The sequence below is a fragment of the Cuculus canorus genome, chromosome 1 (assembly GCF_017976375.1).
Source record: "Cuculus canorus isolate bCucCan1 chromosome 1, bCucCan1.pri, whole genome shotgun sequence".
NCBI classification, from domain to species: domain Eukaryota; kingdom Metazoa; phylum Chordata; class Aves; order Cuculiformes; family Cuculidae; genus Cuculus; species Cuculus canorus.
Window position 1 is genome coordinate 29,006,228 of NC_071401.1, and position 26,648 is coordinate 29,032,875.

The 26,648-nt window shown below is 37.2% G+C and overlaps 1 long non-coding RNA gene across 2 annotated transcripts; it reads left to right on the top strand.

Moving 5' to 3' along the window:
• Positions 1-26,570, top strand: LOC128851666 (uncharacterized). Of its 2 annotated transcripts, XR_008449090.1 has the most exons (3): positions 1-129; positions 21,469-21,536; positions 23,132-26,570. It is a non-coding gene; the product is annotated as an uncharacterized LOC128851666 (long non-coding RNA). The 2 variants fall into 2 exon arrangements; XR_008449093.1 differs by lacking the exons at positions 1-129; positions 21,469-21,536 and adding an exon at positions 22,552-22,807.
• Positions 26,571-26,648: the final 78 nt, after the last annotated feature.

Genomic DNA, 26,648 nt, shown 5'->3' on the forward strand with positions numbered 1-26,648 from the left:
GCCATTTTCGAGTGATGCCCGATCGCATCGCTGCCGCGGGGGAGCCGCGCCGCCGAAACTCGCCTCCCTCTTCCCTCTCTGCCACTCCATCCCCGCGATGCGGAGCGGGAGCCGCGGCCGGCACGGGCGGTAAGAGTCGGAGGAGGAGGGAGGGAACTGGGCTGACGCGGGGGGAGCCCCCCGTTGGGAGAACGGGGACGAGCTGCGCCCCGCGGCCGCCGGAGCAGCCGCCGGGGGACCGGGCGGGCGGGAGGCTCCCGGGGATTTGTCACTCGGTTCCCGCAGCCTCGGCGGTGGGAGCGGCCGCCTCTCCCGCTGGTAACCCCGGGGCGGGGGTCGCGCCCCGTGCCGTGACAAGACGGGCTGTGCTCGGGTTCCCTTCCCCCTCCCCGCTCCTTTGCGCCTCCCGCTTATCTCTCCCTTCTTTCCATCCGTCCCTTCCTTCTATCCCTCCCGCCTTCGCCGTGGAAATCCCGGGTCAGCGCTCGGGACTCGGATATTTCCCCGCTCCCATCACATCTCCCTTTCTCTTCCCCCCCCCACCCCCCCGCCTCCTCCTTCTTCCTCTCTCCCCGTGTTTTCGTAACCCGGATTAATGCCCCTTCGCTCTTTCTCTTCCCCTCCCACTCCCCTAAATAACAGGACAACCTTCGCTTTTCTCCTCCGTTTCTTCCCTTTCCGCTTTAGCAGATTAACTTCTCCGTTTAAGCGCTTTCTCCACCTCTCACCGATTTCCCGTGTCGCGGTACCGGAGCCACCTTTAGCAGAAACCCGGGTGCCGGCTCCGCTCCCTCTGGCATTCATCATCCCTTCGGAATTAACCGAGGAACCAAGCGCTGTTCATCCCCTCTTGCACAGGGTTGTTTTCCCCCCTCTTTTAGCGTTCGAACGCGAGTTTCCTTCCTGACTGGGGGGGGCAGGCATAATCCGAGGCCGTTCGAATCGTGCCAGCTATTTGTAGGTGTTTTTCCTCTCCTCCCACGCACCCCAAAACCCGAGTAAATTCCCTCCCCGCGGGCAGCGCAGCCGAACGCCTCGATCGGCGCTGGCCATTCACCTCCTCTTCTCCGCCTACGAAATTCTCCGTCTCTGTCGCCCGGGTCGCTATTTGTCATTGGCTTAAGCTATTTTTTGGTGCCTGTTTCTATGTCGTTTGGCGGTGGCTCTCGGAGCGCTATCGGTGACACCGCGCCCGACGCTCCGCCACCGCGATTAACCCCCTCGCCGCCGGGCTCGCCTCCTCGAGTCGCGCACACCCAGACACGCAAAACGCCGCAGCTTTTTTTTTTTTTATTTTTGTGGCTCTGGGATAACGCCTTGCGGCTCTAAAACAGCGCGGGAAGAGCTGGCAGCCAGCGGGCTCCTTCCCGGCTACCATTTCTACTTTTTATTCCTACTTCCCTCTCCGCTTTCGGCCGTGCGGCTTTTTCTTTTTATTATTATTATTTTGGTTTTATTATAATTTTTTTTTTTTTTCGGAGGCAGGAAGGCATTATGGCTTATTTTCCCGAGCGCGCAGGATGCGCAGCGAAGGCTCCCGGCCCGGCTGCTGCCCCCCAGGCTGCCCGCGGGGACGTGGGGCTGGAGCCGGGAGGTTGGCCCGGGTCACAGTCTCTCCCCGCTTCTTTCCCCTCCTGCCTTCCATCCCCCTCTGCCGCTTTCCGAGTCAGGACGGGCCGCCCTGCTCTCTGCACCCTTGCCACTGAAAATAACGAGTTAACCGGAGAACGTAGGAGGGACGTAGAGAAGAGTTGGGGTGCAGAAGTGCTGTACAAAAGATTTCTGTGTACATGGCTGAGAGCGTGCAGTCTTAAAGTGAAATGCAAAACTTAGCGTCTCCAGCATGGCAACTGGATTGTGATTCGAGGTATTTTCTGTGCAACGCAGAAATACAATAGTTCAAGGAGGGTTTTCTGCCTCGAAACCTTAGTTTCCCTGGATCCTTTTAATCCAGTACGCAAATTATGCTTTTGCAGTCCTTTTTTTCCTGGGAATAGCTGCTTCGTTTGCCTCCACGATTTATACCCTTATGCTCCTATAGCTAGAAAATTCATCTTAGTCTCTGAAATTGTGATGCTACTAAGGGTCTATGGAAATTTAGCACTTATTTCTTTAGATTTGCATCATTACTTTCAGATTCTTGTCAGGACCGTTTCTAACAGTTAGTATGGGAATGTGCACAAAGCTGTTTCATTGTAGCTATGTATGCTTTGAAATGTCAGGATTTGAACAGATTTACAGTATTTAGCAATGGAAGTGCACACAGACACTGACTTTCACTTTCAAGGAAATAACTGTCCTGACTCAATGCTAAGTTACAAAAAAACCCTATAATTCAGTATTGTACAGGTGCGTGTGCTTTTTTCCCACTATTTGATAGTCATGCTCAATAGCATGCAGTTTATACCTATTTTTAATTTTAATTGAAGTCTGTGGTTAGCACATATTTAATTACATAAAACAACTGTTCTTTTCAGCTTTTTTATTTCTCAGCTGCACCATTCCTATTTTTTACAGTTACATAAAGGTGGGTGTGGCCAAAATGAAAGCAGTAAGCAATCAAATATCAATGTATAGTGTATGTTAAGTAGGTTTTTCTTTCTTATATTTGTTGTACTCCTTATTTTGAGATATTTTGGGGAAAAAAATCATGTAGCTTAAATAGACCTTTGTTGAACTGCTTGCATTTTTCTCCTTAGTTAAAATGTCAAACATTAACTGGTATTACTTGGCCCTGGAAAAGTTACATTTGGAGGAATTGTCAAATGAACTTAAAGAATTTAAAGATCTAAACACAAATATTTATTTTGTATTGATAAGTGAAAGTTAAAGTTCGGTGCTTAATAGAATATTGCTTAGGGCTACCATGTAGCATCATATTTTTATTATTATTATTATTATTATTATTTTTTAATGTATTTCTTTTAAGTCTAATCCTTTATCTTGATTCTTAAGAAAAACATCCAAATAAGCTTCAGCTAGCGCTTTTTTTGTTTGTTTGTTTTTTAAGCCCACTCAGTTGTACGGGCAGTTTCCAAAAGGTTCTCTTTCTTTCATTTTATAGATATAAATCTGCTGAAGTGTGGCGTGACTCTGGAGGTTTTAATTTTCTGAAATGACAGTAATTTGAAAGTGTGACTGTATATCTATGTGACTCCATGTTCAGGACAGTATTGTTCAGGAAGCTGATTGCAGTAACATTTCAAAGTCGGACTATACATATGAAAAGGTGACATGGGGTTCTTTTTCTGTTGGGTTGTTTGGGTTTTTCTGCTAACTTCTGGAATTCCGAACTTCTTACTATTCCATCCAAAATACAGTGCTATGGAAAGAATTTTGCTGCTAAATAGTAGTCTTTATTTCCTTAATCATCCCTATAAGTCAGATTCTGAAGTGAAGTGCAGCTGGACTGGCATGCACACTACCTGTTTGTGTACACCCTGCTTGTGAGCACTGTAGGGAAGGTGAACATCTCGTCCATCTTGAATGTCCATAGCCATCCAAACAGGTGTAGCAGCGCTTTTCTGTAGCACTTTGACATAGCTACCAGCATAAGGAATAGTCCTGTAACAGTTAGCTTTGCTTTTACAGGAACTTACTAGATTTTCTTACTCGCATAGGGAAGCGATTAACTACTGAATATAAAAGGGACAACTGAGCATCTTATCACTGTATTCTATGAATGTGCTGCAGGTTATTCTGTTCTGCAGATGCAGTCATCCACCCACACCCAAAGGCCCAGTGCAAGTCATTCCAGTAATTTACATTCATTACAAACTGTCAAAGGTGGAGCGCATCTCGGACGGAGTTCTGTCTGTCTGTGAAAGAAATAGGGAATGAAATTGTGGGCTGTTGTGTACAAACGGGAAAATATTTTTATGATAAAGTTTTTAAAACTAAAAATAACTTCATATACACCAACAGATGTGCACCCCAGATTTTTTTTAATTTTTTTTAATTTTTTTTGTTTAATTTTTTTTTTTTAACATATGTGTGAGCTGTGCCTCTGTGACTTCTGACAGACATCTATTTTTTTAACAGAACTAGTCATGTATTTTAAAGATAGGGAAAAATTAATATGCCCCACAAATACGAAGAGGACATCAGACAGAGTGGAGATGTGTAGCTACTGATTTCCAGGAACTTTTTTTTACTCACTGAAAATGTTGATTTGCATTTTTATTTTTGTTTCTGCTTTATTGCCAGGGGTTATGTAGAATTTTTGGGTTACTGATGTGTTAATACATAACAAGCTGGATAAGTTAGATTTGAAATGGAGTTTCTTTATTGAAAAATATCTTAATTTTGGGTACTGGACAATTTTAGAAATAGTTAGAATGAGCTAGGTATAAAAATTTATGCCCATGTTTAATAGGGTGTAAGGCAACATCTGTACTGATTTTTTTTTTAACCCTTTATTGTAAGGTTTTATAACACTCCAGTTCTACTAAAGGAACTTGGGGCTGTATCTAGTCACTGGGCAGTTGACAGTACCACAGTTGAGGAATAGTTCTGATCTCTGCTTCGTATGTTTTTGTGTGAGAACTTCAGCAGGCTTGCCTGAAGATTAGGGGAGGGTGGCAGAACTTGAGCTCTAGTGCAGCTAGCACTTGTTTGACAACTTTTAACTTTGAAATTTGCATCTAATAATATTTTAGTGTATCATCAAAAAAAAAGAAGGTTCTCTTTTCAGAGAACATGAAGTTTTATAACTTTATATAAATCTAAAGACTTTTCCGTATCTCAGTAATAAAGAGTTGCTGGTGTATAAGGATGATCTGACACAGACACATTTATTACCGTATACATACAACAGCAGAAAATGTAAATTATGTACATTTAGCTTTCATTTTGTTGAAAGTTTCCCCAAGATGTCTCCTAAAACTGAGGATAATATTGTTACATTGCTCAAAACTGGAAAATAGCAGTGACTTTTAGTGATCGTTATTAATGTCTAAAGGAAACCACTGTTAGAAATAGTCACGGGGGGGGGGAGTGTTCCTATTTATTTTGTTTTCAGACGCTGCAATGAGTGTATCCACAGTAAATATATTGTTAATAAACTTTTCAACATTGAATCTAGTGGCAACTAAGTAATTTCTTTAGCAAGAACTAAAATTCACTTGAAGGTTTGGTCTGAGAAAAAGATAATTACACATCGACTAAGGCTTAAGTTTGTATTTTCATTTTAAATGGTTTTATGTTAGTCCATTTCCAGTATTATCTCTCAAGTATGTTAAATCTTCTGAAAATCCGCCCTCCCTTACTTATATTGAGAACTTTTGTGTTTCTGGTTTAAGAAAAGGAACTTTTTTTGAGAAGGTGAAATAGAAGATGTGTGGAATACATGAAAATAAAACCAAATTCCTTTTTCTTGTTAAAGCGAGGTGCTTATTATGGTTCCAGAGCTGTGAGGGGATTTTAGTGTTTTCTGGGTTACACTTAAAGAATAAAGAATGAATTTATGGAAATATTTGAAAGCAGGTGACCTGGTCTGGGCATCTGCTACTCATTTATTAGGTATAGGATGTGTCTTGTCACTATATCTACAGTGCAAAAGTCAAAGTAAAGTAAAAATAAATTTAAGAATTTGGCTGTGTGAGTGCATTGCTTCCTCCAGTAGATATTTGCTGTAGTTACTACCTCTGTCAAGTTATACTTTGTTCTTACCTGATCATGGCTGATTACTCTCAGGGCTGTTTTTTTTTTGGTGGGGGGGGAGTGGGTGTGCTGTTTGGTTTTTTAAGTTCTAAAATTTTATTTCTTCTCTGTGTGTTGTATGACTGTAACATTTCCATTATAAGTTTTAAAGTGGCTAATATTTGTAGTTTACATTTTAATAAAGGCAATGATGGTACTTTCTTGAAGAGCAAAAAAAATTAAAACTCCTTAAAGGAAAACACTAGAAGTTAAGTACTTAACAGTCAATAGCATATTTTAGGAAATGCAACAGTAGTAATCTCGCATCCATTGAGTGGTTTATGCTTACCTGCGTGTTTGATGGCAGAGAGAGAGATTGGGAGGGGGAGAACACCTCCCCCTCCCCCCCTTTTTTTTTCTTCCTCTTACTTTCATCTTAAAATACTGTGGGAAGAATGAAAGCAGAAACATGCTAATCTGATTTGTTTCAGGAGGCTTCTGATAATAAAGGGGCATATCACAGGTGTTCCTAATCAAGTCAGTTTGGTTAAAAAAAAAAAAAAGTATTTTTAAAATTAGGATTTCCTGTAACATAGACAATGTGAGGGTCAAGCCGATGACCTACATCTATGTTTGGGGATCAACCATGAAACTGTGGGTGTTGGAAATATGTTATAATACATGACATTTTTATTGCAGGTTTCAACCTTTCAATAGAGAGCTGATTTTGGGGAACGGCTTACTCCTGTGGTTGAAAAACTCTCTCTGGAAGGTTGATGGAGCATAAGCATGGTATATTTATGTATTAGCATTTCCCTTATTACTTATGTTCTTTATTTTTAAAAATGTATACAGTAGTGTAACTTATTTGGGTTATTCAAAACAGGCTGGTTCTGCTGGGTTTGTTCAAGGTTTTTCTGTTTGCTAAAATAATTCTTCTTTACACTCCTCCTGTAAAATTATAAAAAAATAAGTAGAAGTATTCACACGAACTGTGCTCAGAAGGAAATGAAGTGACCAGAAACATGTATAAAAAGCTGAGTTTGCAACAGCATGGATCATTGGAATTATATAAATTCTTCATGTAGTTTTGTTCTCATATTCTTGTCTTGGGAATTACTCCAACCAAAATGTTGCTAATCCAGAAATGAAGTATAGATTATATTATATACTTTTTATTTTTAAATAACTTTTTTTTTTTGGTTGGAAGGTTGTGTTAAAGAATAGAATAGAGAGCTCACTGAGTGCATTTCAATGCACTGTACAAAATTTGGTGTTAGAAGCATTAATAAACTACTAATAAAGCTACCTGACAAGCAAAGAAGCAGAAAACAGTGAAAAAGTAGCTTTCAGAGCCCTCCACCTGTACCAGAATAGTCAGATGTTACTTATTTTACCTATTTGTTGGTAAGTGGGTATTATATATAGTTAAACAGTGAACATTGAAGAGTAGTAAATATGGACTATGCTACACTCATATTGCAAGTCCTGCTTTGCACTGGAAGTACTAATTCGGCTGAAACCGAGAAATCCATTCACAGTAATTGTAACCTATCTACTTGTATATGAATAATCTTAACTAACCATTTACATAAACAATTGACATTAAAATAGTAACCGTTCTTGGATTGAGTAAATTTGTTAAAATACTAAATGGAGTAGTAAAAACTGTAAGACTTTATCTTCAGCAAAATATATCACAGTACAACAAATTTTATGAACATGTCATGACTTTAGCAATTCCAGCTTTCAGCTGGAATCCGGTTTTTATCCTTAATCAAATCTGTCTGTCTTCAAGAACGCTTTTTTTTGATAGGAAGTAATTGTACCATAAAATAAGAGAAGTTTTAAAAAACGCAAAATTTTAGATTATCCCAGTGACTGCTAATTTATACCAAGCAAATACAGTGAGGTGTAAATTTCGTATTTCCTCATTGTTGTAACTGATGGCTAGTGTGACTGAAGAATTGCTGGCTTTTACCAGTAATATAGCTCCTGTTGTAGAAGTATTTGAGGGAGACATGTTATGAATATGGTTTTTTTTATATGATACTATGATTTTAACGTAGATAAGACCTCCTATGGAAAATTGTCAGTTGAGAAACAAAACTTTGAATGCAGAAAGGATAGGAAGTGAAACATAACTTCGTATAAGCTTTGCAGTTTGATTAGTGAGTAACTCATTCTTTACATTTTAATCTTTTCTTTCTTTCTGTGATTAAAAATCACAGTGAAAGTATTTTTATTAATGCTGTGCCAGTAACATGCCTATTATGCTCCCAAATAAATAAATATTTCACAGTCTGTCCAGAAACTCTGCTCTAAATGTACTGCATTTCTGTTTGGTTTTGTTTTCTTTTTTTTTTCCTTTTTTCTTCTAGTTCTCTTAGCAATATCAGGATTTCACAGAACACTTCTTTGAATTTGTCCATTCTTTTTCTTTCCTGTACAAAAGCAATTATGTTCTTGTTAATGAAAATCAGGATCATATTGCAAGGCAAAGGTATCTAAGGCTCCCTTGTGACATATTTAAAAGGTGAAAGTTTGATGGAGTGTTCCTTGGTCTGAGACAAGTTCAGAGTATTTCTCGTAGATTCTTATTCAGCAAAAAAATATTGTTTCTGGTTCGCAATTGTAAATCAAAGGAATTTCACATTTTAGGGCCTAATCCTGTAAACTTTTGAGTACACAAGTAGTCCTAGTGACTCACTGCCATGGCTAAGGATTTGCAGTATCATGTTGTCATTAGATGCAAACTTTACTTCCTTTAATGAATAAAAGATACTGAAGTACTTTGAATTTTAAGACCAATATAAGTAACTTTTATGAAGTCCAAAGAGAAGAGTTTTGCAGTAAATGAGCCTTGCACATTTAGAAGCTCAAATATCTTTCAGGAGTGCTGCAGTTGTCAGTTATCATTGGAATCTACTTTCTAAGTGGTCGTTGGCTCTAGAACATTATTATGCTTAATTTTGGCCCATATTAATTTTATTTTCTAGAACTGTTTTGTATTTAGCAGTCAGCACAGCTGTTTCATCACCCAAATTGTAGGTGAAACTTTCAAAAGAGTTGTGGGGTGTGTTTGTTTTATTTCCTTACTCCTGGCCTCTGCTACTGCAGTTCTTATTAGCAAAACTACTATTTATTTTGTTGGAAGTTGAGCCTGAAATAAGGGTTGCAGTGCTGGCCCCTTAAAAATTGTTGGTGTGGCTATTGCAAAGTGAACGCTTGACTTTGTAAACTGTTTTGCAATATCTAATTGTAATGAGGCTGAAAAGATAAAAATGTACAGGCTGTTTTTCTGAAGTGCTCCTGGTGTGTAACTTTTTGTGGCCACTTCTGCTGTTTGTGCTATGGGTCTGCACTTGAGGCTCTACAGACCCAGCTGACTGGATCATAGCTTGAAAGCTGACAGTACATGCTTACTGCTTATCCAAAAGGACTGCTGCAGATTACTTTGTCAACTCCTCCATGCTTTCTTTAAGGGCTTCTCTTGCTTTTCAAAGGCAACTTAAATAATATTCCTGAAAGAGAGGTGTAGATATAAATGCAGCCCATGTCTCATAATTACAACACATGTAAAATCAGCCATTGCTTGAAACCCTGTCATAACTCAGGCATGGCTGTTTTAAGTTTTGAAATCTAAAACAACTGAATTTTCTGGATTTTTTTAGTGTAAACTAGAACCAGTCCTAACATTATTTTTAAAATAGATATTTATATACTGGTAGATTTAAATAGACATTAACTTTTATTATTAGGTTAGACATTTAATGCAGCATGTACCTAGGATGGGTTTAAGACTGATGCACTTTGTTTTTCCTTCTCTGTTGATAAAATGTTCTTGCAAGGCAACAGGATAAAAAACCAAATTAAGTACAATTTTCTTTTAGGAAAAATAGTTAAGAGATGCTAATTGTGATATTTAAATACTTATTCTTCTCACTGAAATGCACATATATGACAGTAAGGTGCTGCCCATTTTTTATTATTTTTAATTTTTTATTGAAATAAACAAATACATAAACGTAAGTAGGCATTTATGTAAACCCATACATTAAAGCTGTGGAGGAGATGCAAAATGTAGTCAGAGTTCTTAAATGTTCACCTACTGTATTGATGGCTTCTTAATTCCCCTTGGTTTAGGCTGCTGTTTGCATGCTAACATGAAAAAGAACATGCATGAAGTTGCAGCTGCTGATGGAGTAGTTTGAATAAACCACTGTTTCTACCTTTAATTTTTAATTTAAATACATGGATGTTCACAGTAAATTTTTTTGGTAAATTTGTTGGGGGGAGGACTTTTTTTCAGAGAAAAAAGTTTTCTGTTAGATTATGCTGAATTTTTGCAGCAATATTTTGAGAAAATTAGTGCTTTTTTGCAAAATGCACTACAAAGGTAATCTAGTCAAAGCAAGAAATCGGCAATATATATTTTTTTAGTTTGTGCAGTACCTAAAAATCTTAGCCATGTGCATGTATCTCTAAAATATTTACACCTCTCCATTAACCCACTAAATTTTAAGAGTTTGCTTTTTACTTCCTGTGAGTGTCCTGTGGGTTTTCTTGTTTGTGGGTTTTTGTTAGGTTTTTTAAGCCTTCTGACCAATGATTTTCGTTATTTTATCCATCCACTTCTTAGTTAGTATGAAGAGTGATTTTTTTTATTGCTTTTTTTTTAAATGTTCCCTCTTCCCCCCTCCCAAGGAAATAAATTTAAGAATTAATATGAAAGTTAACATAAACATTTTGAAATTATTGTAATATCAAATGTGTATGAACTTGCCTACTGTGACTGATAATTTCCTACTTCAAAAAAGATATAGAATAATATAAGTCATGTTTAGATTCAGACAGGACTCCCATTGGATCCAGTGAATCTGATAAAAGATTTACTTTAGAATTTCTGTGTTCTTGTGTAGCAAAATTTTCTCTTGGTAGAACGGATAGATACTGCAATCTAAGTGTGTTTTAGCTTCAGTAATTCTGAAAACACTTTGCTTCCTCCTGTTACAAGCTAGTCCATATTTTAGTCAAGACCAAGAAATAGTAGGATTCTCCATCTGTTGTGAAGTGTTGTAATGGCTCTTCTGGGAAAGGCTATCTCTAAATCAAAATATATATTCAAAAGTCTGTTGCAGAACAGAGCTCTCTGATGATGTCTCACTTCTGTCAGTAACTTGCACAGGCAAAAATACTCCATATCAGAAGGAATGGCTATGTACTGATTACCCTGTACTCGCACTCCCCACAACTAAAAGACTTTTTTCAGCTTCTCAGGAGAAGGGAGAATGATGGTTTTCATGTCAAGCACAGGAGTTATACAAGCAGCAGTCAAATGTGCGTTTTTCTTTATCTGTTTTATCACCTAACAATGTGTTTCAGTTCTCAGCAGAGTGAGTATTAGTTAGGGACTGTAGTTCTGTATGACCAGAGTTTTGTTTTAAACAGAGGGTCATGTGCTATTCTTTAACGCTATATATGTGGAAATCCATAGCCCGTGTGATATGCGAGTGTTACTAATTTGTTCTCCATACTTCTTTAACTCCTAAATTCATGGCCTCTCTAATGAATTCAAGAGTAGATAAAATATGGTTTGAATGAACTCACAGGAAAATACTTGCACTTTTCTCTCTGGAATTACCAAGTTTAAAATCTGGATCTTCATTTCCATGGTGTCTGTTTTGCATCCAGGTTTAGAGTGTAACTAGGAGACTCTTGCATTATCAGTGAGAGAATAATTCCTTCCAGGGAATTAGTACTGCTAGACTGTATTCCATTTTTACACCAGCAGCTCTTCAATTTTTTTGATCCCAACTGTGTCACTGTAATTACAGTGAGTTTGGGTGTGAATACTGAGTGTTTGTTTCAGGAACTGATATTGTTGTGAAACTGCGCAAGAAAGTAATGGAAATATAAAATACAAGAGTGCTTATAAGTTATCTCTTAAACTCATTGTCCTTTTTTTGCTGTTTAGATATACAGATTTCTTCTTGCATTTTTGTTGTGTGATACTTAATTTGTCAACTTTGCTGTCTTCTGACCTGAAAATGATCATTCAAAATCCTGTTCATTTTTTTGTTTGTTTTATTTTTAAATTAATATAACTCGTTGCTGACCCACTTTTTCATTGTGTAAAAGTCTGAACAGAATTTGTCATTGAGGTGGGAATTCATGAAGGCTGACACTAGAGGGCAATTCAAAGCAGCAGCTCACCCCAGAGCAGTTACGGGTGCCTCTGGCCCCGTATCCAGAAAGGAACCTACAGAGACTTTCCCAGGGTCTCCCCCAGCAGAAGCTGGGTTTTGTGATTGCCCTCCTAAATTATTTATCTTTATTTATCTAACTCACTTTTATTATCCTTGAGTACTCTACTGAATGAGGAGGAAGTTAAGCCAGTTCTTGTTCTTTGCTGAATTAGAAGTTAAAACACATCTTCCATAATGGCTTACCTCACTCACTCTTGCTGCTGTTAAAAAGGCATAACTTATTCAGTGGTGGGTTGGGTTGTTTCTAATTTGCCCCGATGTGCTACACTGAACCTTTGTCTGAAAGGTGCTGGGGTTTGGGAGATGAGGTAACATTGTACTGAAACTTAAATGTTTCTTGTTAAGTATCAAGGAAAATGGAATATATGGTGAGTAAAATATATTGTTACAAATGTCTTACAAAGTACTGCAAAATTATGGCAATTAATAAGATTATATAAATAATTAATTTCAGTTTTAAAAAACCAACCCCACCAGAGCAGGGTAAGACATCAGACAGATACTTTGTGTCCACAAATTTATTGAGAAAAATATTTACAAAATGAAAAAAAAAATTAGTTGAAGTGAGATGAGCATTCAGCTGCTATATTTAGTATTTAACTGAGGAGGAGAAATCATCTGTGTATATTGTGCACAATTTAAACAATTTATATAGAAGTGCATTACATAATAAATTACAGTTTTCAGAGTTAGAATGTTCGTTATAGCTTTACAGAACATCCTGAATGCTTGTAAGTAATAACCTGTAATGCAAATGACGATGTCATGGTTCTTGAAAAGCACTCAAGAATTCTGATTTTAGCAATGCAAATTCTCTCATTATATTGAAATGTATGCATCCAGCCATGTAAATGCTTGTGCCACAGTACAGATCTCAACACAAGGGCATTTTATGCTTGTGCTTCTACCTATCTCTCAATCTAATTTTATATCTGTACATGTATTTTAGGTGTACTTATCTTATAAAAATGGCAGTCAAAGGTTAAAATGTCATGACCATTCCAACACTCTGTACCAGTTTTTTAAGTAGTGTTATATTTGCATTCTTTTTGCACAACTTACTATGAAAGTCAAATCTACCCTTGTTTTAACAGTCAATCTAGCAGTGCCACAAATCAGTAGAAACACTACATGCATTGTTATAGTAAACAGTTATACCAGTTTCCTGCAGGTCTCATCAACCACTCCAGTGCAATTTGAATATATGTAATCTGCTGGCAGTGACGTGTCCAACCTTAGTCAGTGCTGGAGCCTTTGGAAGAGGGCTTGTGTTATCACACAGTGTATAGCCCAGCGATGACTGATCTTGATGCATGTATGAATGAAGAAAATAAGTTTTCTCACTTCTTAATTTGCAAAATGCACCAAAAAAAAAAAAAAACAAACAAATCTGAAACGTGTGGAATTTAACCCACTGAAATTGTTAGATTCTCTGGGGCTTGGGGTCTGTTGGGAAGGGAAGAGTGTTGAAGAATTAGTTTATATTCATATGCAGTGATAAAGAGGTCTTAATCACACACATGAACTCTTGATTTTGGGAATGTGCATATTTGTACTGAATCTAGTTGAATACTCAAGTGCTAAACCAAGCATCCATGTAAGCTTTTAAGGAACTGAATCCATAGTCTTTTGCAAGTAAGACACTATCACAAGTAAGACACTATCAACTTAAGAACAAGCATTTTCATGCCGGTATAAATCCTCTTTTTTTTTTTCTTTCCTTTTACCAGCTTAATTTGTGGCCCTAAAGCAGAGAGAAGTTATGTTGTTAAGTTAACATTAAGAATTTTTTTTATTTGAACAATGCAAGAGCAAACGTGTAAGTACCAGCAATGTGCAGACCAATATTGCAATATTAGTCTGTTCTGTCTTTAAGCAGGTGGTTTCATGTGGCAGGCTGGAAGAGAGACTCTTTTTTTTTTTTTTTTTTTTTTCCTTCTCTCCCCAGCTTTTGACAAAAAGATGACGCATATGACTCAGAATTAGAAGGGGAAATCTGCCAGTTTGCATCAGTTCCTTAACTTGTGGGCTGCTATTCACCACAAGGAAGATCAGTACACTCGCACCAGTGCTTTTTGAGAGATGAGGAGTAATCATTTCCTTCAGAAAGTGTAGGATGATTGGAGTAGGCCTTTCATATGTTACATTAGCCTTTTCCTATCATAAGAAATTTTTTTACTATTAATTTTTAAGGAAGAAAAAACCAACGTTCTTAAATACTACACTTAATGTTTAAAATAGGAATCAGACTTATTATGACTTTATGCAAAGTAAAAGCAAAGGAATCTGTTTCCTTTTAAGAACATGAAACTTCTGTTTTGCTGGCACTGAAACTCAAACGTTGTAGATCTCCACAGTCGAAAGGTAAGTTTTCTATATTTTTTTTGACCTAATTCCACATACCTGAATTTCCAGTTCCAGCTTTTAAGTTAGGACTGAAAAAAAAATTAAATACAGTAACTTTAAGGGAAAATAATTACTTGAAAGAAGATGTGATTTGCAAAATGTCATGCTTTAGACCTGCTAAAAAAGGTAATGCACAACTTAGCAATAATTCCTGTTCTCTCATATAGATTTGGATTATGATGGAGACAATTCTTGCAGTACTGATATTTGCTCAAAGAACGTACTGTCAGCTAGCTTTTTATTTTAAAAAAAGTCAAATGCTAGCTGTTCAGAGAGCCGTCTTCTTTGTTTTGTGGATATTTACTAGACAGTTTCATTGGGCTGAGTACAATTTTGATTTTTTTTTTTTTTTCCTACTAGTGTTCTTCAGGTATTGGATTATAAATCTTTTTCTTAATATATTAACTTCTAGTTAATTCAGCAGGGTTTTACTTTAAGCTTGTTAGTGAAATATTGAAAATCTAGCTTAATATAAAGCCATAAAAGGCACCCAGCATCCTTATCTTTTTTTCTTCCCTCTCCCTCCCCAGTGGATAAACTTCCTTTCATTTGGCAAAATTATTGTTGTTTTGAAAAGGCATATCCGAAGTGAAGTTCATTTTCTAGCTTGAAAAATGAATTTCACTCCTTGGCAATCTGTCAGCCTTAGAAGGCACAATTTTATTTTGTGTTAGCTCAGTTCTGTGAGTTGTGGGTCTCACTGATGGGGAAGTGTGGAACCAACCTATAAATGTTTTTGAAAAGGAGTATGTACATCTGTGTGTTAAATGGGATCTCTCTTCTAGGAGTATTTCACAGAGGGCTGGGGAGAAGGTTAAAACAGCCTTCTGAGTTGCTGCTTCTGCAAATTTCCTCAGCTACCATTGAATAAACAGTAATCTAAGTAGATAATACGACTAGGACCCCAAAGGTGGTAAGAACACTTGAAACTTCTGCTGAAGTGACCAGTTAAATAATGAAGTTTTAGAAATACAGCTCAAGATTGGAGAGGTTACAGCTATTACTAGGAGGTGTTCCTCTGCTGTTAACGGGTGGATTCCCTTCACACTTGAGTACATTTTTTTTCTAACAGTTCAGTCTCACCTTTCGTAAGTCATATTGTTGTCTGGCATTTTACAGAAATCATATAGGGATGATGTCAAGAGAAAGATAAATGTACTGTCTGAGCCAGACGGCAGGCTCACAAGAAGCACCTTCTTTCAGGACACGAAAAGCTCTTTGTTCTGTGGCCTTCCCTTTTTTTGAGCTTTGACCCTTATTTTATAGCATTGTCACTCTGACCCTAAATGTTTGGAAGCAGACATGAAGCAAATTTAGCCCTTTACAAGTGAGGTTGTATTCTGAGCTATGGGCCTGGTTTTTGTCTTTAGGCATCATAGGTCTGTGTAAAGCTGAGATGTAACAAAATTTAACATTGGTGGATTTGTGTGCTGCAGGTGGTATTATTTACATATCAGGCCAGTTTTTTATATATATTATTATATATATATATATTGCTGTCATGATTTATTGTTATTTACCAATTTCAGATAAGATGGAAAGTAGGAAGACATTCTGGTTAATACTGACTAATGTGTTTTCCACTTCCCCAGCAGTGCTTTGGAAACCGATCCTGTGCACAGACCACCAGGGTTCCTGCAAGATGCTACTTGAGTATTAAGTATTCTGTTGAGGAGGAGAAATGCTTTGCTGAATGTTATAGAGTTAGAAGATTTAAACGGCAATGCCTGTGAGCCTTTCTTTCATTAAAGACCGAGTGCCAGCTTAGGAGGACACAAAATTTTACTCTAGGCCTGTGACTGCTTCCTGGGCTAAATGAGCAAGTCTTCTGAGAATTTAATAAAACTACTTTTTATTATCATTCTTAAGAAAGCTAGAAGTGAGTGAAAAGAATAGAAAACAAATAGCTGCTGTTTTGAAATTTTTTTTTTTTAAGAATCTAGTGTATTTGAGAGGAGAACCTGTTTCCTTATCTTAATAACTTTCCATTCTATGACTACTTTGTGTTGTTATGGGTATTGCAATTTGGAGAAGCATTGTTCTATTACCAGCAACAATTCTATATAATTTTGCTTCTATCAACTTGAACTATAATCATAGGATAATTTGTTCTAAAGGCAATAGTGTTGATAATCTGAGGATATGTTTACTGGAGAACTTGGGGAAAAAAAAAAAATCTTGATTTTTGTTGTTATCTGAAAAGATGTTACAAAATTTTTTTAAAATACTGATATAGAAACTTAAATTGTCTTAAGACAGACCTGGCTTTCTTTTTGGTAGATCCACTAGACTATTAATATTTTTTTGCAATCAAATCATGGAGAAAGGAATGTTTTGATGACCACTATGATGAAATATGAAACTTACTTTGTAGAACTTATAAAATAGCTTCTTCATTTTTCTTAATTTTGTCTGTGTCCTTTCAAGCAGAAAGAATGCCAGTACAGATTGAAAGTGTTCACACAGATTTCTTGTGCATGCCAAAGGTGCAGGGATGACACTTTTAAATGTGTACAAGCTATACCAGTGCAATCGAGGGATCTGAAAAGCTTTTCAGAAATACAGCTTCCACAAATTCTGTTAGAATCCCAGAGCCTGTTACACTTTACAAGTTCCCTGTAAAGTATTTCATATAGCAGTCTAGTTAATGCATCAGCATCTGACAAAACACTCTTCGGAAGCTGGGAAAACAGGTGGGAGGAGTTAGTCTTATTTGGCTTTATTTTTAAGCTAGAGTTGATACTAAAATATACTGGTAATATAGTAAAATATACATTGGTAATATGTGTGCTATGTCAGCTTCCCTTAGTTAAGCTTTTTTTTAGCTAGCTATAAGAACTGCTATCCTGTACTTGCTTGAGTCAAAACTGACTGCCTTTGCTTGCCTTTGACATAAATCCACTGCATTTTGGTTGCTGTTCATTGCTCTGATAGAATTGTTAGTATTGCAATACCAAGTAATTGTCTTCACTTTGGTTTGTTTTCACGGCTGCAATGGGAAAACAACAAAAACAAAGGAACAACCCAAACCAAAAAAACTAAAAGTGTACATCATGCAAACATATATGAGTCAAACTGGTTTAAGCACTGAATGGAGTGCTGTGATGAAGTTAAAAGGACGTAAAACTGAATTTTATGCTAATAGATCATAAATGTACTTCCAAATTTCCAGCTTTTTATATTCCTGAATTTCTTAATGTTTTGCTTCCTGGTTTTTATTTTTAATTGGCTTTGTAACTTTACATTTATCTTATGCAGTGGTTCTTCAGCTAGTCTAAATATGTTTGTTCATGATCTTCGGAGAGATGGCTGGACACATGATATAGAATCTCCAGATTTAGTAACAGTAGATTTTGGTAATCAGCAGATATCTGCTTAGCTTTCATTATTAATATTTTATATTGCAGACAACTTCTGTAGTTCCCCCAGTCTTTTGCTATGTTATATGGGGACAATAGTTGACTTGATCAGGAAATAGTTAACAGACGATCCCTTTTTTGTTGAAGTTTGTGTGCTTGACCTTACCCGTGATTTACAACCTAAACTCCACATCGGTGCAAGTTCTCTCTGTTCAAATATTCATCTTTGTGTTCAGAAAGCTATCCAAAGCATTAATTGTGACTTTTTAATACAAACGGATAGTAGAAATATGCAACTGCTTGCTAGAAGGTATAGAAAGATCTTTTATACATGGAGGGTGCTTATAAGCCTCATCTTGAATGACTGCTGCTTTCTGAGGCAAATGGGGCCAATATATTGCTGGATCATAATAATTTATTTAAAAAAATAAAAGACAAACTCACAACAGCCCTAGCACAGAATTGCTAGGTTAGAGACAGATTTTTTTTTTTTTTAGAACTGCAGTCTTAAATATGAGTTCAAAATCTTACTTCAGGAGAATAGCAATTGAAGTGTACAGTTTTTCTCTTTTTCTTTTTCCTCTATAACCACAAAGTAGCTTCAATTAAGTTGAGTGAATTAACTGAGTATCATAGGTTGTACCTGGACCAAATAATAACAATGCACACTGATACCTCTAAAAATAGTTTGAAATATTTCAATATTTCAATTGACTATTTTTTTTTAAATACATGCCTACCACTCTAAAGCTTGCTGATATTAAAAATTAGGGGTGAAGAGAGATCCTTAATAAAAGCAGTCAGCAGGCAGAAGTCAAAGAGTATTAAACTTGCATTTACTTCTAAATATTAAAGTTTTAAGAATGAGCAAGGGTTATAAATTCTAGTGTGTTTGCAGTATAAATATTAGTGTTGAGTAAGCATATGACAAAAATAAAGTGAAACTACTATTGTTTAAACTGGTGGGGGAAGGGGAGGAAGCAAACTGTTTTATCAACGCACAGCTACATATGCTTTTAGATCTTACAGTTTTGATGCTTGAGAATAGAAGTGTTTATATTTCTGAAGTGAAGTGAGATTCTATCTTTGCCCAGATGACTTTTGTGTGTGTGTGTGTGTGTGTGTGTGTGTATATATGTATATTTGAAGCAATAGTTGAAGCAAGAGTTTATTAATATTGAATGGTGTGTGAGTGTCACTGAACTATGACCTCTGAGAGAAGAGCTTTGCAAACTTGCCAGTAGTTGTCAAAAAAGCTATCACTGCAAAATGTCTTGTCTGCCATATGAGTAAGTGACTGCTGTTTTCATGGAACACACATAACAAGACACTCTTCTCGGAACTATGGCACTTCATTCTGAGTGGAAACCCTGTCTCGTTTCTAGTTTAACTTAAGAAACTGAACTTGGAAAACTGAGGTACAGGAGATGTGCTTTATGATGTCTGTGCTGTGGGGAAGAGTAAGGCTAGTGGACAGATAACTTAATATTTTTGATGTGGAACACTAAGAGTCTTTCAGTGTATTTCACCTTCAGATTTCTAATTTTGAACTGAAATAAAGTTGGGCAAGGGTTGCAGTGAACAATGAAGCACTAGCCTTGCTTTCGTAGTGGATCTGTGTTCTTTGCATTAATAAGTAAATAACAAGCAATGGAGTATGATTGTGTGCAAGTGGTGTATAACACGCTCAGTGGGAAAGGTGTTTTGGCCAGGAAATATCAAGATGGTTCTTTTGTTGTATAAGCAAAAGACACAATGTAAATGTTTAATCTCATGTCGTGTTCTTGGGCATCTGAGACTATACAGTATTTAATAGAAAGGCTTTGATGTGCAAATCACAGAACTGTTGGATTGCTGGCTAGTGGCTATGTGGATGCAGTATGTTACTTAGAATTTAAGCAGTTTATTAGTAGTTACGGTAGTAGTTGTTTGTCATGGGGTCAGAAAGAGATTCAAATGGGCTTGGTGTTGTCATAAACTCAACCATAAAGCAGTAAAAATTTAACGTAGTATTTTATATTAAGTTTGAGTTTTGATAAGTCAACTAAGAAATACTGAAATCAAGGAAATGCGCCTTTCTTGATTGGGAACAACCCAATCACACAAACACAGACACCCTTTTTTTCTTCTGTTTAACAGTTTAATTGCTTTTTCTAGCAACATTCCTGACTTCTGTGTGCATATAGAGTGCCTTCCTCTATGGAACTCCAGTTCTCTGTCTTCAGAATCCTTCCTTCTTCCATTGGCCTCATTAGAGCCCCTGTTTGCAGGGGCTTGGGGGTGGATCTGGTGGAGTTGCCTACATACACGATTCCCAGCTTTTATCAAGATCTCTCCTGTCTGTCTGTCTTTCTCATACATACCATCATCTTAAGACACCAGGACAGAGGTAGGAGAAGTGCTTTTTATAGCATGACTGTATTAGCTTTATGACCAAACCATAGAGGTACAGAGCTTTGTGCAGATACTCCTGAATTTCAGTAGATTTCTGGCTCAGCTATCAGTACACTTTTTATCTTACTCTTCCTCTTTCCATCCTTTTTCTGGTTTTCAAACCCTTCTCTTACACTATCTTCAGCTTTATGTGTAAAGTTGCTGCTTCTCCTTACAGAGAAAATATGTTTGAATACTAATGTAGAAAATATAGAGTCATGGTGTTCAATTTTTTTGTTTATTTGTTTGATTTGATGTGAGGCATTTTTGGTAATACAGTTAAAAAAAAAAAAAAAAAAAAAAAAGACCACAAAGACCCAAAATCAAACAAAAAAAATCCCACCAAAATGAAAAAAAAAATCCACCAGCACCACAATGCTGTAATGCATGTGAGTATTTGGGTGGGTAGGGGGAATTACCTGCAAGTTCTCTTATTAATACACTTACGGTGGGAAACATAATAGTTCTGCCAAGTATTCGTTTCATGTGTGTGTAGTTTAATTTTAGAGGGATTTACGTATACAATAGAAAAAAACTCCATCCCTGAGCTAGATGCTAGAAGCTAAAAACAACTCGTCAATCAAAACAACAGTATCTAGTTAAACACACATAGTTTACAAATGAAGAATTTGGCCTGAGCATCCAAATGAGAAATGTACTTCCAAAGGTAGTAAATGCTGCAGCTGTCTTATTTAAATAATTTCTTTTCAATCTCTTAAGGTAAATCTACATCTAAGAAGCACTATTTTCTCGTTCTGGAGAAAATCTTTCATATTATTTTCCCAGAAAAGTTTTAAGTCTCTTGCTGCTGACTAGCATTTTTGTTTGTGTCTTTTTATCTTTACCTTCCTATTATGTGTATATGGTAGAGATTTTTCTTTACCTCTTCCTTTCTTGGATTATGCCTAGCACAGTTCCTTCAGCAGGGAGACAAACAGTCACACCGTATCTTTAAGATTTATTTTGACTTTGCATTCGGGTTTTACTTCACTGAGGTGGTGGGTGGGTTGTGCCTTGATAATCTATCTTGCCTATTTTAGCTGTCTGATTTAGACAGCTAAAAATATATGTATAAAATGTATAAAATATATGTATAATGATAATGGCTCTTTTTAAACATTTCCTAAAGTAGCATTTGTGCCTACCCAGATAGCTATATAAAAACCTCAGTGTTGCAGCAGCTACCTGTAAACTTAGACTTTAATTGGCACATCTGTAGCTACAAACCCTACTAGCAGAGATCATCCTAATGTATTATTGTAGGAGCAAAAGTGGGAAGGGAGAGAAGCAAAACTGGCCAATCTTTCCCCCTTTGTGGCCTACCAATTCTTATGCTTACAGATAGCCTTGTTAATTTACAGAAACGATTTTATCATGAACTGACCGGAAGGCTTATTACAATGGAATGGAGAGCTTGAGTCCAGTCTGTGTAAGTAGCTTTTGTCTTAATAATTTGGTATAAAAACATTAAAGAAAGCATATTTCATGTTACCTAGGGAACCATTAAAATTATTGTACACAAATGTTGATATGCTTTAGCACAAGAAAAAGATACCTGGCAGGGATGGCATCTTCGTGTAAAGTAGCATGTCCGTTCTAGGCTTGGGGCAGATGAACTCCTGCTCCTAACAGCAGACAAGTTACTGTTCCTGCTAAAAATATGTTTGGTTTGGGGTTTTTTTTTGGTGGGGTTTTTGATACTTTTTTTTTATTACCTGAAACGGACTAAGGGGCCTTGTAAACCCATCTGCCCCTAAACTGTGGCAAAGGATAACCTGTAAAGGTAACAAACATCTTGAGGACTGATACAGTACTTGACAGAAGCTTGTTTTGAAATCAGCTCTTAATCTCTTATATGGGAAAGTTGCTTTGTTAACATCAGAAGTTTCCAGATGACCGGAAGTTTTATCAGAAAATAACCTAGACTTTTCTGCTTTGTTTTGAAATAAACATCTGCATAATCCTTAGTTTCTCTAATCAGACACACAATTGTCAAGTTCCTGATTCGTGTCCCATCAAGGTATTATGCACAGTTGAGAATGAAGTCTAGAGCTTCACTGTAAATAAGCAGTCAGCTTGGCAATGGACAAATGTTTTATAAACACTTTGCAGTTTATTAATACAACTGATGCCAGTGCATGAAAAGTAATGTTTAACAAGAAAATTCTGCATTCAGCTTTCAGCAAACATTTCTCCTGAAGTGTCGTAGACACCTTGGCATACCGTAGCAGCACATAATGGTTTGTGGATTTTGAAAAGGTGCAGGCCATATTGTGCTGCCTCAAAAATACAAGGATTTCATCATCCTGAAGAGAAATGTCACAAATTAGGCAATCCTGTGATGCTGATGTCTGTCATACTTTAGCAGCACGTAAATATTGGTGTTAAGACTGTAAATATCTCCAGTATTAACTGTGCTGCTGAAGTAAGGCTTGCCACTTCTGCTTGTGAGTCATGGAAAACCACGTTTTGTGTATTTCATGATGCCTTGTTTCTAGTATAATTTGAGTTGGTTATTTATGAACATTTCCTTGGGTCTTGTTTGTATTTTCATGTATTCAAGAACAATATTTAGGACTTCATAATATCTAATAGTAAATATAGAATAGACTTATATGTAACTTTGAATGCTTCGGTTTACTTGAAAGCTGATTTTATTAAAGGAGCCACCTCGAGCTGCACCTGTCTAACAATCCTTTGGTAAGTGTATTTGGTTTTTTATATAATATAAAGTTACAAAAAATGGTGTTACTTTTAGTGTCATTATTTCTTTATTAAAACTTGTAAAACTGCGTGTTCGTCTTTACAGCATTTTCTTAATGGAACCAGGAAATGTTTTGTCATGTTTTTAGCAAAGTGTGCACATAAAGCAAAATGTGTCTTCTAAAACATTTAGCAAAACTTTTTAAACACTTAATTTCTGAAATCACTATGTCTTTAGACAGGTATCAATTTTATGCTTAGAAGTTTAAACTGTATCTGACTCTGAATTCACTAATTTTTTTTTTCTCATCTTCCACAAAGATGTTTTTCTTACAGGGGAATCTTTCATTGAGATGATTGAAATCACTGCAGTGAGAATGAAAATTCCTTGGGCTCCTTTCCTTTTAAAAGCTGCATGCAAGAACTGTGTGGTGAGTCAAATGTAGACTAATGGTTATGTAAATGTCACTAATTTTAGATACAGTCAAGATCTGAAAGTGTGTTTCCTTTTAAGATTTTTTCTTCACTATCATGACTCAGTATCACTTGCTAATCTCATTTTATTAGCACTGTTATTTTACCATTAAAATACACATGACTTCTTCAAATAAGTGCTCGCAGCTTCAAGTTTGTGTCATATAGATCTTTTCAAAGGAGAAAGAAGCTTGGATGCAGTGGGGATTTGTTTTGAGTTCATGCTTTGCAAGCCTGCTATTGGTGCAGCTGCACAGGTACAAACATGACATAGATGAATATGAATTTAAGTTCTTATGATTCATAAATCTGCATAATTTTACTGTATAGAGTTTCAGCCTGGTGTATGTACTAGTAAAAATCAGTTTTCTTGTCTATCCCTGCTATAGATTTGAGCCAGTGAGGTTACTGATGGCTAAAACTTCCAATTTAGTTCAGACCTGAGCAGTTCTCAGTAGTAAAGCTCTCCAGTATTAGCCTACAGCTTTTTGTAAAGTGAACACTTCTGTGTGGCAAAATGAGCTTGACTACTCAGAAAAAGATATGCTATCTGACTCAAAGTTTGATAGCTTTCTCACTGAGGCTTCTTTAAGTAGTACTGTCTTGTATTGGCTTATCTGTTACTGCTTAATACTAAAGACCTGCACTTACATTTCAGCCATTTCAAAACTTAAAATGCTTGACCAGACTATGTGGGTTATAGACGAAAAAGACATTATTCTTTCACTATTCCCCTCCCTTTAAAGGTCACTGCTTTTTGCTAGCAGACTGCAGGCTGTGGTGTTTGCAGATGGCACTCCATCCTGTTGCTCTTGTAGATCTCTTTAATGTATCTAGGCTTGTTCTTCAGGACTTCTCTGAGTAGCTGTGGATCTAAAGTGCCAGTAAGAAAGATTTAAGAGTGTGTAACAAATCAGTCAGTTTGCATGACTTCAACAAAGTCCAGTGGCCAAAACATTTGTTCCTACCTACTTCACTGTTGCTCGTGCAGGCCTTCCTGTGAATAGTGGAACAGACTTGTTACAAGGTTCACCTTGTAGCTGGTACAAGGCAGGATATGGCAGGGAGTGGGAAGAAGCAGAAGGGGAAAGATTGCGCTCTCTTGTTTGTAACCTAGCAGCTTGTAACAGTTAGAGGTGATGAAAAGTTCCTAAACATTTGAAAAGAATGTCCTATTTCTCACATGGTTCACAGTTGCCTTAAATAGTATTAGCAACTGTATTTTCCAGAGATTTACTTGCATTGGGGGTGCCATAGCCCATGGCTGAATGGAATTCCCTGTGCACTGCAGGTCTGGGGTCCTAAGAATTGTACCTGATGTAAGAAAGGATGGCTTGCTGTTTTCAGTTCAGGTGCTTATTTTCTGCTACTCTTAGGAACTGTATGGGGAAAAAAGATGCTTAGTTCATATAAAAGGGAATGAAACGATAGGCCTGCTTCTAAATAAACTGAGGCAAGTAGCTGTATAGGAGTGAAGATGATTAGTGAGAGAAGCATGTCTAAAAATCTGGTGCTGACAGGAAGGACAGGTCTGATGAACCAGAAGATTGGAAAGATTGGGACAGCTTAGGCAAAGATTTGGGGGTGGTTCTTGAAATTGGAAGAAGGAGCAACTGAACAGAAGGGAACTGGTCTGAGGCAAAGAGAACACGAGTCAGGCTTGGGGAAAGGGGTTTGCACACCTTAGATCATTCCTGACATTCAGTAGAGTGCTCTCCACTTGAGATTTGGAAGGGAATGCAGACTGTAAAGCAGCAGCCTCTGAAATTGCTGTCAATTTCATGCCCCTCAGTGCATTCCACATAGAAGAGGGCAGCCTTATCAGTGCTCTCAGCTACTTTGGAAATTTTGGTCCTGAAAATGAATCACAAAATAATGAAGAAGTTGAGGTCGGAAGGCACCTCTGGAGATCATCTAGTCCAAGCAGGAGCTCAGGCAGAGCAGCTCTTTTAGGGCCATGTCCAGTTGGGTTTTAGATATCTTCGAGGATGGAGACTCTGCAACCTGTCTTATTCAGACAATTTCCTGCATTTCATTTTGTGCCTGTTGCCTCCTGTCCTGTCACTGGACACAACTGAGAACACCCTAGCTATGTCATCTTTACTCTTCCTTACCCCCATCAGCAGGCATTTCTAATCTTTAAGAATACACAGACGCAAGCCTTTTCTTCTCCTGGCTGGAGTCCCAGCTCTCTCAGCCTTTCTTCTCATGAAAGATGCTTCAGTTCTCTCATTGTGTTTGTGGCCTTTTGTGGAAGTAAATAAAATGTTTCAACAAGTATGAGAATTGAAATTCAGAGGGAAATGCTTCTTTTGGTGGGAGAAAGCCCAAAACACAACCTAATAACTTAACTGTAAAAACTGTAAAAAGAACATGAATCTCCCAAAGCAAAAGGCTGAGAAGTTAGATAACTCCTTCTTTAAGATTCTGCAATCTTCTTTTGCCCCCTTGTGTTAGTATACTACAAAGCAATCTTCATGATCGTATAGAGTATTTAATCTGATTATAGGATTGGCAGGGACTAGTGCTGAGCCAAGGAAGGTGTTTGTGGTGTGAGCTGTGTGAGCAAGAAACCTGATGCTGCTATAGGTGCTGCAGAAATTGGTAGAAAATTCTGTAGGCAGTGCAACAAAAGACTGTAAGTAGAGGAAACCACCACCTCTTTGTGGCTACGTCAAATGAGAATTCCTAGGAACTGGACATGATGTTTTTCTGCCTTTATTTTTATATGATGCTAAACAAGTTACCAGGCCATTGTTTTTGTATTCCTCACTTCAGAGGTGTCTGATTTAAGAAGCACTGGCTGTTCACACTTGCTGCTCAGCTTCTTAGGAGTTGGCATGTGAGTTGAAATACTATGTAATGTTATGTCTGTTGACAGGCTCCTGTCTTCTTAAGCAGGGTACCTCAAACTGTTGCATACTACTGTAGTTTCTACACCTCTGTGTCACATTTGAAATAGGGATAATAAGCTCTTACCTAGAGGGTTTTGTTTCTTTAAAAAAAACCCACTTCAGTAGCTGTACTACAATAATGCATTTTCTCATGGAATTTTCTGTGGCATTTATTAATTCTGATCTTGGAGGAAGAGGTGAGTATGGTGCATCTTTTTAAGGACCAGATCTGCAATCAACTTTATTTGTTACAAGGTCAAGCTGAGAAACCGAGATTTTCCATGTTGTCAACTTATGATCTACTCGTCCAGTGCTGTGAACTCCAAAATACTCTTGATTTGTGTGCTATCTTCTCAGTGATTACTTTTGCACATATAGCCATTACTATGAAACACTTGTTTGTCCCATTTTTGGAATATGGTTTCATGAGTAACATCTTCTGTATTTTGCAAAACTTTTTAAATAACAAA